The sequence below is a fragment of the Panthera onca genome, chromosome B2, assembly GCF_046562875.1.
Source record: "Panthera onca isolate mPanOnc1 chromosome B2, mPanOnc1 haplotype 2, whole genome shotgun sequence".
In the NCBI taxonomy this organism is placed as follows: Eukaryota; Metazoa; Chordata; class Mammalia; order Carnivora; family Felidae; genus Panthera; species Panthera onca.
The window spans coordinates 34,112,547-34,126,843 of NC_138343.1; the positions used below are offsets into that span (position 1 = coordinate 34,112,547).

At 39.6% G+C, this 14,297-nt stretch overlaps 1 protein-coding gene and 1 pseudogene across 8 annotated transcripts in view; both read right to left on the reverse strand.

Annotated features, from left to right (window-relative positions):
- FKBP5 (FKBP prolyl isomerase 5) overlaps nt 1-14,297 on the reverse strand; it is a 118,592-nt gene that overhangs the window by 83,067 nt on the left and 21,228 nt on the right. The window lies entirely within an intron of this gene.
- Nucleotides 12,825-12,922, reverse strand: LOC132668109 (U6 spliceosomal RNA; annotated as a pseudogene).

Genomic DNA, 14,297 nt, shown 5'->3' on the forward strand with positions numbered 1-14,297 from the left:
TCTCTCTCTCTGACCCTCCCTCGTTCATGCTCTGTCTCTGTCTCAAAAATAAATAAACTTGGGGCGCCTGGGTGGCTCAGTCGGTTGAGCGTCCCACTTCGGCTCAGGTCATGATCTCGCGGTCTGTGAGTTCAAGCCCCGCATCAGGCTCGTGCTGACAGCTCAGAGCCTGGAGCCTGTTTCAGATTCTGTGTCTCCCTCTCTCTCTGACCCTCCCCCGTTCATGCTGTCTCTCCCTGTCTCAAAAATAAATAAACGTTAACAAAAATTTTTTAAAAATGAATAAACTTAAAAAAAAAAAAAGAACACACACATGCTGCAGAAGGCACCTACAAGCAACATATGAACAGCAGTCTGTCACCAAATCATATGGCTTGCTTCTCTGTGTCTATTTACTTTACTTTTTAAAAAATTTTATTTATTTTTGAGAGAGAGAAAGAGAGCATGAGCGGGGGAGGGGCAGAGAGAGAGGGAGACACAGAATCAGAAGCAGGCTCCAGGCTCTGAGCTGTCAGCACACAGCCCAAAGCAGGGCTCGAACCCATGAATCACAAGATCACAACCTAAGCCGAAGTCAGATGCCCAACCGACTGAGCCACCCAGATGCCCCTCTTTTGTCTATTTAAACTTGTAACCAGTTCTAGCACCACTTGTAGATATCTGCCCTTAAAAAGCATATGGTGTCACAAGAAAACAACATACATAGATGCAAAGAAACAGACAAAACACAAAGGGGCAGAGAAGGCAATTATGAGTGCTGCTTGGATGACCTCCTTCCCCCTGCTCCCCTTCTTACTTTCCAAAGTGGCATCTGTGGCTCAGACTGGATTATTGGGAGCCTTGCCTTTATGCTACTTATCTGTCACTCATTCCAGTTATCAATGTCAATTATACAAAGTGGCCAGATTCCCAAAATTTCATCTAAAAGTTCTGAGTAAAGTTCTAAGCTGGGGTGCAAGGGAGGGCTTTTAATGGAGAGTGAGAAAGCAGAGAAGAAACTGAAGAAAGCTAACTGGAAAAAGAAAGGAGAATTAATCAAGAAGCTGAATACTGGGGGCACCTGGGTGGCTTGTCAGTTAAGCATCCAACTCTTGATTTCAGCTCAGGTCATGATCTCATAGTTCATGAGTTCGAACACACGCAGAGTCTGCTTGGGATTCTCTCCTTCTCCCCACCTCTCTCTGTCTCTCCCTCTCCCCGCCTCTCTCTGTCACTCCCTGGTTTGTGAACTCTCTCTCTCTCAAAATAAATAAATTAATTTTTTAAAAAAGCTGAATATTAAATCTGAGACTGGCTCATTCTAACCATAACCTTAAATCCCAGCTCCTCACCTTCACACATTCTTCCTGGAAAGTTAAGTTAACTTGGTTTTTTATCTACAGAGCCAAGAGTTGCCTCTTGAGTTAAAAAGTTATTCTATTAGCCAAAACTGAGTTAAAATTATAAAATTTAATATTGTTATATATTACAGAAAGTTTCAGAAATAAAGAGGAAAAAAAATCATAATCCCAATATTACAATATAAGGGTACCTTCTTTTAAACAGATATTATTTTTTAGAGCAGTCGTAGGTTCACGGCAAAAACTGAGTAAAATAGCCAAAACAACCTTGAAAAGAACAAAGCTGAGAGAAGTCACACTTCATGGTTCCAAACCTTAACTACAAAAGCTCCAACATCAAGACAGTGTGGTAGCAGAAATAAGGACAGACACCCATCTATGGGATAGAACTGAAAGCTGAGAAATAAACTGTTACATTTATGTTCAACTTGTATTTTTTTTATTAAAAAAATTTTTTGATGTTTATTTACTTCTGAGACAGAGAGAGACAGAGCATGAGTGGGGGAGGGACAGAGAGAGAGGGAGACACAGAATCTGAAGCAGGCTCCAGGCTCTGAGCTGTCAGCACAGAGCCCGATGCGGGGCTTGAACTCACGGACTGTGAGATCATGACCTGAGCTGAAGTCAGACACTTAACCAACTGAGCCACCCAGGCGCCCCTCAACTTATATTTTCAAAATAGTTGCCATGACAATTCAGCAGGGGAAACAACAGTCTTTTCAACAAATGGGACAGCTAGATCTCCAAAAGCAAAAGATGACAAAGTTTGACTACCGTACCTCATACCACATACAAAAAGTAACTCAAAATGGATCAATGACAGCAATTGAAGAGCTAAAACTATCTACCTCCTAGAAGAAAGCATGGGGATTGTAAATCTTCACTGAGCACGAATTAGGCAATGGTGCCTTATGTGAAAGTGAAAGCACAAGCAACAACAAAAAAATAGGAGACTTCATGACAATTAAAAACTTCTGTGCTTCAAAGAACACCACGAAGAAAGCGAAAAGACGTCACACAGGATGGGATGAAAATTTTCCCAATCACTTATCCGATAACAGGATTGATATCTAGAATACTTTCACTCCTAAGAGAGATGGGAAAGAAGGCAGAGTAGAAGATCCTGAGCTCACCTCCCATCACGGACACACCGAGGTAACAATTCCATGTGATAAAACTCACAGTAAAAATGATGTGAAGACTGGCAGAACAGATCTTCAACAGTCGAAAACTTGAGGAGAAGACCACATCAAGGAGAGGAGGGGCAGAGACACAACTGGTGAACCAAACCCCCAGGGCTGCAACCCATAGCGGGAGGGATATCACAGGCATGAAGGAGCCAGGAGACCAAGCCCCACAATGGGCGCCCCCAGCCCTGGGACCTGCACGGGAAAGATGAGACCCCGTAACAACTGGCTCTGAAAATCAGGGGGTCTTATTTCTTGGAGAATCACAGGGCCACAGGAAACCAAGACTCCTCTACCAAAGGGCCATGGTACTACTATCACCCAGTCTAAGACCCAGCACAGAAGCAGAGTTTGGAAAGTACCTGGGTTTTAAGTGAAGGAGATTTACTAATTGTTAGAACATGTGCTGGAGAGGGCAGGAATCTGCAGGAACTTTCCTGGAAAACAGAAGTCTGAAGGGTCCCACATTTCTTGTCCTCCTTCAGCTTAGCTGGCCAGACACTAGTGGGAGCCAGTTTTGACACTCTCTACCTACCTTGCAAGCGTGCTAGCCCAGCCCTAGCGTTCCCCTGTAGACCTGCCCCACCTGGCAGGCTCCCCTGCAAAATGGATTCCACCGTACCACACCTGAAGGGCAGTCTCAGTCACGACCGACATTCCTGCGGAGCAACTACTACTCTGCCATACCTGGCGGGCAGCCCTAAGCTGAGAGGCAACCCTCTAAGCACCCCTCCAGACTCCTGCCCTGAAGAGTGAGGAAGCTAGCCCCATGCACCAGCATGCCCATACTAGCTATAGCAGGGTCTCTCAGCTAGCTGTGGGAATAAAGGCGGGGCGGGGGGGGGGGGGGGGGGCTGCCCACCAGTGCACCCAGAGGTAGAAGCCAGTCATTGAAGACAGCAGGGCTGAGGGCTCGTCCCACCCACCAGCACATACCCCAAAACTACAGCTGTAGCCACACAGGAGGCACACTCTGTCAACCGGTCCCCTGCCGGAGATTGCAGCCCATCACTGCTGACAGCCAAACTGAGGGCCAGCCCTGTCCACCAGCATGCCCACAGCAGTCACAGCCCATCCACAATAGATGAGCGCACACTACTAACACAGAGGACACCTTTAGAACAGCTGGTTACAGTGACGGGGTGGTTGGGGGGCTGCTGCACTGATGGACACTACAGGATATCTTCTACATAAGGCCATTTACTTTCAGAGCAGGAGATATAGCTGACCTACCTAATACACAGAAACAAACAGAGATTCAGACAAAATGAAGGGACAGAGAAATATGTTCAAAATGAAAGGACAAAACCCCAGAAAAAATAAATGAAACAGAAGTAAGCAATCTGCTGATAAAGAGCTCAAAGTAATGGTCATAAAAGAGACTCACCGGACTTAAAAGAAGAGTGAATGAACTCAGTGAGAATTTCAACAACAAAATAAAAAATATAAAAAAGAACCAGTCAGAGCTAAATACAATAACTGAAATGAAAAATACACTAGAGAGAATCAACAAATTAAAAGATGCAGAAGAATGGATGAGAGATCTAGAAGACGGGAAAGTGGAAAACAACCAAACTGAACAGCAAAAGGAAAAAGATATTTTTTCTTTAATGAAAATAAGTTAAAGAGAACTCTGTGACAGCATCAAGCATATTAGCATTCACATAACAGGGGTCCAAGAAAGGGGTAGAAAACTTACTTGAAGACATAATAGCTAAAAACTTCCCTAACCTGGGAAAAGAAACAAACATCCAAGTCCAGGAATGAAAGAGAGCCCCAAACAAGATGAACCCAAGGAGATCCACACCAAGACAGATAATAATTAAAATGGCAAAAGTTAAAGAAAATCTTAAAAGCAGCAATAGAAAAGCAAACAGTTACATACAAGGGAAACTCCATAAGACTGTCAGCTGATTTCCCAGCAGAAAACTTTCAGGCCAGAAGGGAGCGGCATGATATATTCAAAGTACTGAAAGGAAAAAACCTAAAGCCAAAATATTCTACCTGACAAGGTTATCATTCAGAATTGAAGGAGAAATAAAGAGTTTCCTAGACAACAAAAGTTAAGGGTGTTTACCACCACTAAACCAGCCTTACATTAAAATGAATTCTTTAAAAGGCGCCTGGGTGGTTGAGTTGGTTAAGCGGCCGGCTTCAGCTCAGGTCATGATCTCGCGGTCCGTGAGTTCGAGCCCTGCGTCAGGCTCTGTGCTGACAGCTCAGAGCCTGGAGCCTGTTTCGGATTCTGTGTCTCCCTCTCTCTGACCCTCCCCCGTTCATGCTCTGTCTCTGTCTGTCTCAAAAATAAATAAACATTAAAAAAAAAAATTAAAAAGGGGCGCCTGGGTGGCTCAGTCGGTTGAGTGTCCGACTTCAGCTCAGGTCATGATCTCACGGTCAGTGAGTTCGAGCCCCGTGTCAGGCTCTGTGCTGACCGCTCAGAGCCTGGAGCCTGTTTCGGATTCTGTGTCTCCCTCTCTCTCTGCCCCTCCCCTGTTCATGCTCTGTCTCTCTCTGTCTCAAAAATAAATAAACGTTTAAAAAAAAAAATTTTTTTTTAAAAATTAAAAAAAAATGAAATGAATTCTTTAAGTGGAAAAGAAAAGGGCATAACTAAAAAGAAAATTATGAAAGGAAAATATTTTACTGGTAAAAGCAAACACACTGTAAAAAGTAGATCACTTATAAAAATAGTATGAAGTTTAAAAGACAAAATTAGTAAAATTATAAAAAGTTATTTAAAAATATAATGTAGGGGTGCCTAGGTGGCTCAGTTGGTGAAGCATCCAACTTCAGCTCAGGTAGATCTCCTGGTTTCTGAGTTCGAGCCCCGCGTCCGGCTCTGTGCTGACAGCTCAGAGCCTGGAGCCTGCTTCAGCTTCTGTGTCTCCCTCGCTCTCTGCCCCTCCCCTGCTCACACTCTTGTCTCTCTTTCAAAAATAAACATCATAAAAAGAAATTTTAAAAAATATTATCTAAAAATAAAATATCAGACAGAAAACATGGACAGGGAAGTAAATATGTAATGCTTTTAGAATGTGTTCAAACTTAAGTGACCATCAATTTAATCAATACTGTCATATACATAGATCGTTACATATGAACCTCATGGTAACCACAAACCAGAAACCTGTAAAACATATATATATATAATATATATATATATATATATATTATATATATATATATACAAAAAAAAATAAAATAAAATAAAGAGAAAGGAATCCAAACATAACACCAAAGAAAGTCAACAAATCACAAAGGAAGAGAGCAAAAGAAGAAATGAACAGAGAACCACAAAAACGACCAAAAAACAATGGACAAAATGGCAATAAATACATACCTATCAATAAATTTAAATATATATGGATTAAATGCTCCAATCAAAAGAAAGAGGGTGACAGAATAAACAAGATCCACCTATATGCTGTCTACAAGAGACTCACCTCAGAACTAAAAAAAGACTGAAAGTGAAGAGATATAAAGGTATTCCATGTCAATGGAAGTGGGAAAAAAAAAAAACTGAGACAGCAATACTTGTATCAGAACAAACAGACTTTAAAACAAAGACTGTAAGAAGATACAAAGAAAGGCATTACATAATGATAAAGGGATTGATCTGATAAGAGGGTATGACAATTGTAAATATCTATGCACCCCACATAGAGGCACCTAAATATATAAAGCAAATATTAACAGACACAAAGGGAGAAATTGACAGGAATACAACAACAGTAGGAGATGTTAACACCCTACTTACATCAATGGATAGATCATCCAGGCAAAAAAAATCAATAAGTAAACACTGGCTTTGAACAACACATTAGACCAGATAGACTTTGAACAGATCTATACAGAACATTCCATCCAAAAACAGCAGAATACACATTCTTTTCAAGCACAGATGGATCATTTTCAGGATAGATCACATGTTAGGCCATGAAACAAGTTTCAATAAATTTAAGAAGACTTAAATCATACTAAACATCTTTTCCAACCACAACAGTATAAAACTAGAAATCAATTACAAGAAAAAAACTGGAAAAAACACAAAACATGTGGAGCCTAAAAAACATGCTACAACCAACCAATGGGTCAAATTAAATCAAGGAGGAAAAATAACTGGAGACAAATGAAAATGGAAACACAATGGTTCAAAATCTTTGGGATGCAGCAAAAGCAATTCTTAGAGGAAAGTCTATGTGATACAGGCCTACCTCAAGAAACATGAAAAATCTCAAATAAACAATCTAATCTTACACCAAAATGAACTAGAAAGAGAATATGGGGCGCCTGGGTGGCTCAGTTGGTTAAGTGTCCGACTCCGGCTCAGGTCATGGTCTCACGGTTCATGAGTTTGAACCCCACATCAGGCTTTGTGCTGACAGCTCAGACCCTGGAGTCTGCTTTGGATTCTGTGTCTCCACCAATCTCTGCCTCTCCCCTGCTCATGCTATGTCTGTCTGTCTCCCTCTCTCTATCTCTCTCAAAAATAAGTAAAAAATTTTTTAAAAAAGAGAGAATAAAGACTAAAGGTAGTAGAAGGAAGAAAACAATAAAGATCAGCGTGGAAATAAATGAAATACAGACTTAAAAAACAACAGAAAAGATCAATGAAACTAAGTTGGTTTATTGACAAGATTAAAATTGACAAATCTTTAGTCAGACTCTTCAAGAAAAAATGAGAACCCAAATAAAACAAAAAACTGGAAGAGAAGTTACAAACGAGACCATAAAAATACAAAGGATTATAAAACACTTACAACAAAAAATTATATGCCAACAAATTGAACAACCCGGAAGAAGTGGATAAATTCTTAGAAACATACCTTCTTCCAAGACTGAATCAAGCAGAAACAGAAAATCTGAACGGACCAATTCTTAGGAACAAAATTCAATCAGTAATCAAAACACTCTCCACAACAAAAGTCTACAACCAGATGGCTTCACAAGTGAATTCTACCAAAACATATATGTTAAAAACTCTATCCTTCTCAAACTATTTCAAAAAAAAAAAAAAAATAGAATAGGAAAGGAGGAAAGAATGCTTTCAGATTCATTTTATAAGGCCAGCAATTACCCTGATACAAAACCAAAGACACTACCCTACCCCCAAAAAACTTACAGAATACCTTAATGAACACAGATGTAAAGACCCTCAACAAAATATTAGCAAACCAAACTCAAAAACACATTAAAAGGATCATTCACCACTACAAGTGGGATTTAATCCAGTAATGCAAGGATGGTTCAATACATGCAAATCAATCAACATAATACACCATGTTAACAAAATGACAAATAAAAACCAAGATCATCTCAACAGATGCAAAGAAAGTATCTGACGAGGCCGCCTGGGTGGCCCAGTCAGTTAAGTGTCTGACTCTTGATTTCGCTCAGGTCAAGATCCCAGCATCATGGGATCAAGACCTGCGTCAAGCTCCACACTCAGCATGGAGCCCACTTGGGAACCTTTCTCTTCCTGTCTCTCTGCCCCTCCCCCATTCTCATTTTTTCTTTCTCTCTCTCAAAATAAACTTCAAAAAAGTCCTTAAAAAAAGAAAAATATTTGACAAAATTCCATTCATGATGGAAAATTCCATTCAACAATGTGGGTAGAGAAGAAATATACCTCAACATAATAAAGGCCATACATGACAAACCCACAACTAACATCATACTCAACAGTGAAAAGCTGAAAGCTTTTCCTCTAAGATCAGGAAGAAGGATGTCCACTTTCACCACTTTTATTCACCATAGTACTGGAAGTCCTAGCCACAGTAATGAGACAAGAAAAAGAAATAAAAAGCCTCCAAACTGGTAAGAAACAAGTTAAACTGTCACTATTTGCAGATGACATGATACTATATGCAGAAAACCTTAAAGACTCCACCAAAAAATTATTAGAAATAATAAATGAATTCAGTAAAAATAGCAAGATACAAAACCAACATATGGAAATCAGTTGTATTTCTATACACTAATAACAAACTATCAGAAAAAGATATTAAGAAAATAATTGCATCAAAAATAATAACATACCTAGGAATAAATTTAACAACGAAGGTGAAAGATCTGTACTCTAAAAAAACTGCAAGATATTGCTGGAAAAAAAAAAATGAAGACAAACAACATAAATAAATTAAAAAGTTATATACCATGCCCATGGATCTTAAGAATTAGTATTATTAAAATGTCCATACTACCCAAACCAATCCACAGATTCAATACAATCCCTATCAAAATACCAATGGCATTTTTCACAGAACTAGAAAAATCCTAAAATGTGTATAGAACCACAAGAGACCCCAAATAGCCAAAGTAATCTTGAGAAAGAGGAACAAAGCTGGAGGTATTACAATCCCAGATTTCAAACTATACTACAAAGCAATAGTAATCAAAACAAAATGGTACTGGCACAAAAGGAGACACATAGATCAATGGAACAGGATAAAAAGCCCAGAGATAAACCCAAGGTTCTATGGTACAATGAATCTACGACAAAAGAGGCAAAAATATACAATGGGGAAAAGACCATCTCTTCCAATAAATGGCGTTGAGAAAACTGGGCAGCTACATACAAAAGAATGAAACTGGACCACTTTTTTACACCACATACAAAAAGAAACTCAAAATGTATTAAAGATCTAAATGTAAGACCTGAAACTGTAAAACTTCTAAAAGAAAACACAGGCAGTAAACTCTTAGACACTGGCCTTAGTAACTTGTTTTATATGTCTCCCCAGACAAGGAAAACAAAGCAAAACACAAAACAAAACAAAACTGGGATATCAAACTATAAAGCTTTTCCACAGTGAAGGAAACCACCAACAAAACAATAAGGCAACCTACTGAATGGGAGAAGATATCTGCTGATGATATATCCAAAATATATTAATGCAAAATATATAAAGAACTCATACAACTCAACACCAAAAGACAATCTGATTAAAACCTGGGCAGAGGACCTAAACAGATATTTTCCCAAAGAGGACATATAGGCGGCCAACAAGTACATGAAAAGATGCTTAGCATCACTTATCAAGGAAATTCAAATTAAAACCACAATGAGATATTAACTAACACCTGTCAAAATGGCTATTATCAAAAAGATAAGAAATAACAACTGTTGGCAACAATGTGGAGAAAAGGGAACTTCCCTGCATTAGTTGTTGGGAATGGAAATCGGTGCAACCGCTACAGAAAACAGTATGGAGGCTCCTCAAAAAATTGCAAGTAGAAATACCATATGACCCAGTAATTAAATTTCTAGATATTTAATCAAAGAAAACACTAAATGAAAAGCATACTGGCACTCCTATGTTTACTGAAGCACCATTTACAACAGGCAAGATACAGAAGCAACACAAGTGTCCATCAATACATGAATGGCTAAAGAAAATGTGGTGTGTGTACACAATGGAATATTACTCGGCCACAAAAGAGTGAGATCATGCATTCGCAACATGTATAGACCTAGAGCATATTATGCTAAATAAGTCAGACAGAGAAAGATAAATACCATCGGATTTCACTTATATATAGAACCTAAAAAACAAAACAGAAACAGAGTCATAAATATAGGGAAAAAACCTGATGGCTACAAGAAGGGAGGGAGTTGGAGAGAGGTGAAATAGGTGAAGGGGATTAAGAGGTACAGACTTCCAGTTATAAATAAGTCATGGGGATGAAAAGCATGGCATAGGGAATACAGTCAATAATAGTGTATGTAATAACTTCATTTAGTGACATATGACTACACTTACCATGGTGAGCATTTCATAATGTATCTAATTTTCACATCACTATATTGTACACCTGAAACTAATATAATGTCAACTATACTTCAATAAAAAAAATCTACAACTCAGTAATAAAGAAAACAAATAACCCAATTAAAAAATGGGCACGGGTGCCCGGCTGGCTCAGTTGTGGAGCATGTGACTCTTGATCTCGGGGTTATGAATTTGAGCCCCACAATGGGTACAGAGATTACCTGAAAAATAAAAGTTAAAAAAATGGGCAAAGTAGTCACATACACATTTCCTCCAAAGAAGATACATAAATAGCAAATAATCACATGAAAAGATGCTGAGGGAAAGTAGGGAAATGCAAATCAAAGCCACAGTAAGAGACCACTCCATACCCAATAGGATGGCTATTAGAAAAAAAGATCCTAACAAACACTGACAAAAATGTAGAAAAACTAGAACCCTCATGCATTGCTAGTGGGAATGTAAAATGGTACAGCTGCTTTGGAAAACAGTGTGGCAATTCCTCTAAAAGTTAAACAGTTATCATTTGATCAACAGTTCTAAGACAAATGAAAACAGATGTCCACACAAAACCTTATGCATCAATGTTCATAACAGCATTATTCATATTAGCCAAAGAGTACAAACAATCCTAATATCCATAACTACTGAATGGGTAAACAAAATGTATATTCATGCAACACAATATTATTCAGCAATGACAAGCAATAAAGTCCTGATAATATGCTACATGAACAAATCTTGAAAATACTATGCTAAGTGAGAGCAAGACAAAAAAATACCATATATGCTATGATTCCATTGATATGAAATGTCCAGAACAGGCAAATCTATAGAGGCAGAAAGGAGAATGGTGGTCACTGAGAGTAATGGTTAGAAGTAGGAGTGACTGCTAACGGGTGTGACATTTCTTTTGGGGGTGACAAAATGCTCTGAAGTGGGATAATGGTAATAGTTGCACAATTTTGTGAATATATTGTTGAAATCTTTTTATTTTAATGTTTAATCATTTTTCAGAGAGAGAGTTTGAGCAGGGAAAGGGTAGAGAGAGAAGAGGACAGAGAATCTGAAGCAGGCTCTGTGCTGATAGCAGCAAGCCCGATGCAGGGCTCGAACTCATGAATGGTGAAATCATGACCTGAGCCAAAGTCGGAAGCTCAACTGATGAGCCACCCAGGTGCCCCACAATTCTGTAAATATACTGGAAACCACTGATTAACACACACCTTAAAGAGGTGAATACCAGGCTATGTGAATTTTATCTCAATACAGCTGTTAGAAAAATTATCTTATTGAATGGACATTAGCTCCTAACATACATTCTTCCAATGTATCTATTTTATGTAACACTGCTGTGAACATTTTTGTGCCTAGGCATTTATCATACTAAATAATTAAGAGTATGGATTCTTGGGGCACCTAGGTGGTTCAGAAGGTTAATAAGCAAGCATCTGACTCATGGTTTCAGTTCAGGTCATAATTTCACAGTTTGTGAGATCGAATGCCATGTCAGGTTCCATGCTGACAGCATGGAGCCTGCTTGGGATGCTCTTTCGCTCGCTCGCTCGCTCGCTCTATCTGCCCCTCCCCTGCTCTCACTTGCTCCCTCTCCCTCCCTCTCTTAAAATAAATAAATAAACTTAAAAATAAAATTTTTAAAAAGAGTATGGATTCTTGGTGTGCCTGGCTGGATCAGTTGGTGGAGTGTGTAACTCTTGATCTCAGGGTTGTGGGTTCGAGGCCCAGGTTGGTGTGGAGATTTAAAGATAAAATCTTAAAAAAAAAAAAAAAAGAGAGAGATTAAGTATGGATTCCTTTTTTTTAAGATTTTAATTTTATTTTTTATGTTTATTTGAGAGAGAGAGAGCACAAGCGCAAGCAGGGGAGGGGCAGAGAGAGAGGGAGAAACAGAATCCCAAGCAAGTTCGATCTCACGAGCAGTGAGATCATGATGACCTGAGCCAAAATCAAGAATCAGATGTTTAACCGACTGAGCCACCCAGGTGCCCCAACGAGTATGGATTCTTAACAGTCTGCTTTAGTGGCAACCCTGGCTTGACAACAATAGCAGCTATATGAGTGGTGCTTGGGCAAGTCACCCAACTACTTTGTGCCTCAATTTTCCCGTCTATCACATGAGATTAACAATATTCACACCTCTTGGAATTTTGAAAATTAAATTAAGTAAGGGCTTGGCATGGTGACTGTCACACAGTAAACTTTCAAACATTAGTAATTATAACTGTCATCCTGGTTTGTATTATTTCCTTTTTTAATTTTTTTTTTTTTTTTTTTTAATTTTAGGGGTGGGGGAGGGACAAAGAGAGAGAGAGAAGGAGAGAGAATCTCAAGCAGGTTCCATGTTGAGTGTGGAGCCTAATGCAGGGCTGGATCTCACGACCCTGGGATCAGGACCCAAGCCAAAATCAAAAGTGGACACTCAACCAACCGAGCCACCCAGGCACCCCACCCCTTTTTTTTAGGTTTTTTTTTTTTTTTTTTTAATTGAGATACAACTTACAAAAAATATGGAATGTTTCATGGATTTCCATGTCATTTTTGCACAGGGGCCACACTAATCTTCTCTATCATTTCTACTTTATTTTACTTTGTTTTCAAGTTTTATTTTATTTATTTGAGAGAGGCAGAAATAGGGGAAGTGGGCAAGGGGCAAAGAGAGGGAGAGAGAATCCAAGCAGGTTCCGTGCTGCCAGCCCCCGACGTGGGGCTCGAACTCACGAAACCGTGAGATCGTGACCTGAGCCAAGACCAAGAGTCAGACGCTTTACAACTGAGCCACCCAGGCACCTCTCGTTCCAATTTTAGCATACGTGCTGCCAAAGCAACCACCGCATTATTTTCTCAAGATGGTTTCTGGAAATGGTGTCACTGGGTCAAAACCCATGAACATTTATGTTTTCGAATCCATTTTGCTAAACTACATTCCAAAAGGGGTGCACCAATTTTTGGTACATTTGGTATATTTTACCAATTTTTGGTATATTTTAGTAAACATAGGAGAGAACCAAGGTAACCACACCATCATCAACATTATGTCACAGTAAGTTTTTTTGGTTAATTTCACAGCTGCCTCACTTTGGTTGTTCATTTTGGCTGCTTTGCCTTCAGCATCTTCAAACCCAACAGTTTTCTACTTATGCTGTGAATCCTGTACACCATGAGTACCTACTGAATGCAAAATCTGAGCAAGCCGCTATACTGGGAGCCACAATGGAAACTGAAAGGAGTAAGGCCAAGGATTTGGGATGAGGTGGGGCAAAGAAGCATTTCAATTCAAGATAACTGATTAAGTACGAGAGAGCTACAAAATATTTGTAAGGGCAGGGGCAAGATGGAGGTTTATAAAGCAGGGAAAAGAAGGCAGTATTCCAGCTGGTTCTTGAAGGATGGACATTAATTTCAAGTGGCAAGGGTGTGGGGCAAGAGCAAAATCAAGGCTGGGAAAAGAACACAGCACATTCCAGGACTGTGGCTCGAGTACAAAGTTGCTAGGGGAGAGGGAAAGGTGAGAGAACAAGGCACAGAGTGCCCTCGGAGCACAAAGAGGACCCTCCAAAACACAGCCAATGACTATGTGCGCTGAGGGGGAGAGTTTCTCAAAGGGTAAATAACATGCAGAAAGACACAAAGACATGAATCATCACGGCCCATCCAAGGAACTGCACGTAATCCAATTTGGCTAAAGTGGAGGATACATGTGGAAAGGATGCCGATGATACTAAATAGGCAGAAGCTGACTGTGAAGGACTGTGTGTGCCAGAATAAAGCATGTGAACTTCATTCCAAAGGAAATAGAGAACTGAAGCAAAGAAGTGACAATCAGACTAGCTTAAAAAAATTACTCTGGCAACACTCCAACAGCTTCCCATCTCACACAGAATAAAATCCAAAATCCAAAGTCCTTCTTGCACTTAACACCCCACATGCTGGTCAGTGGCTCTCTCTGAAACTGTGTCCTATTACTCCTCCTCTCA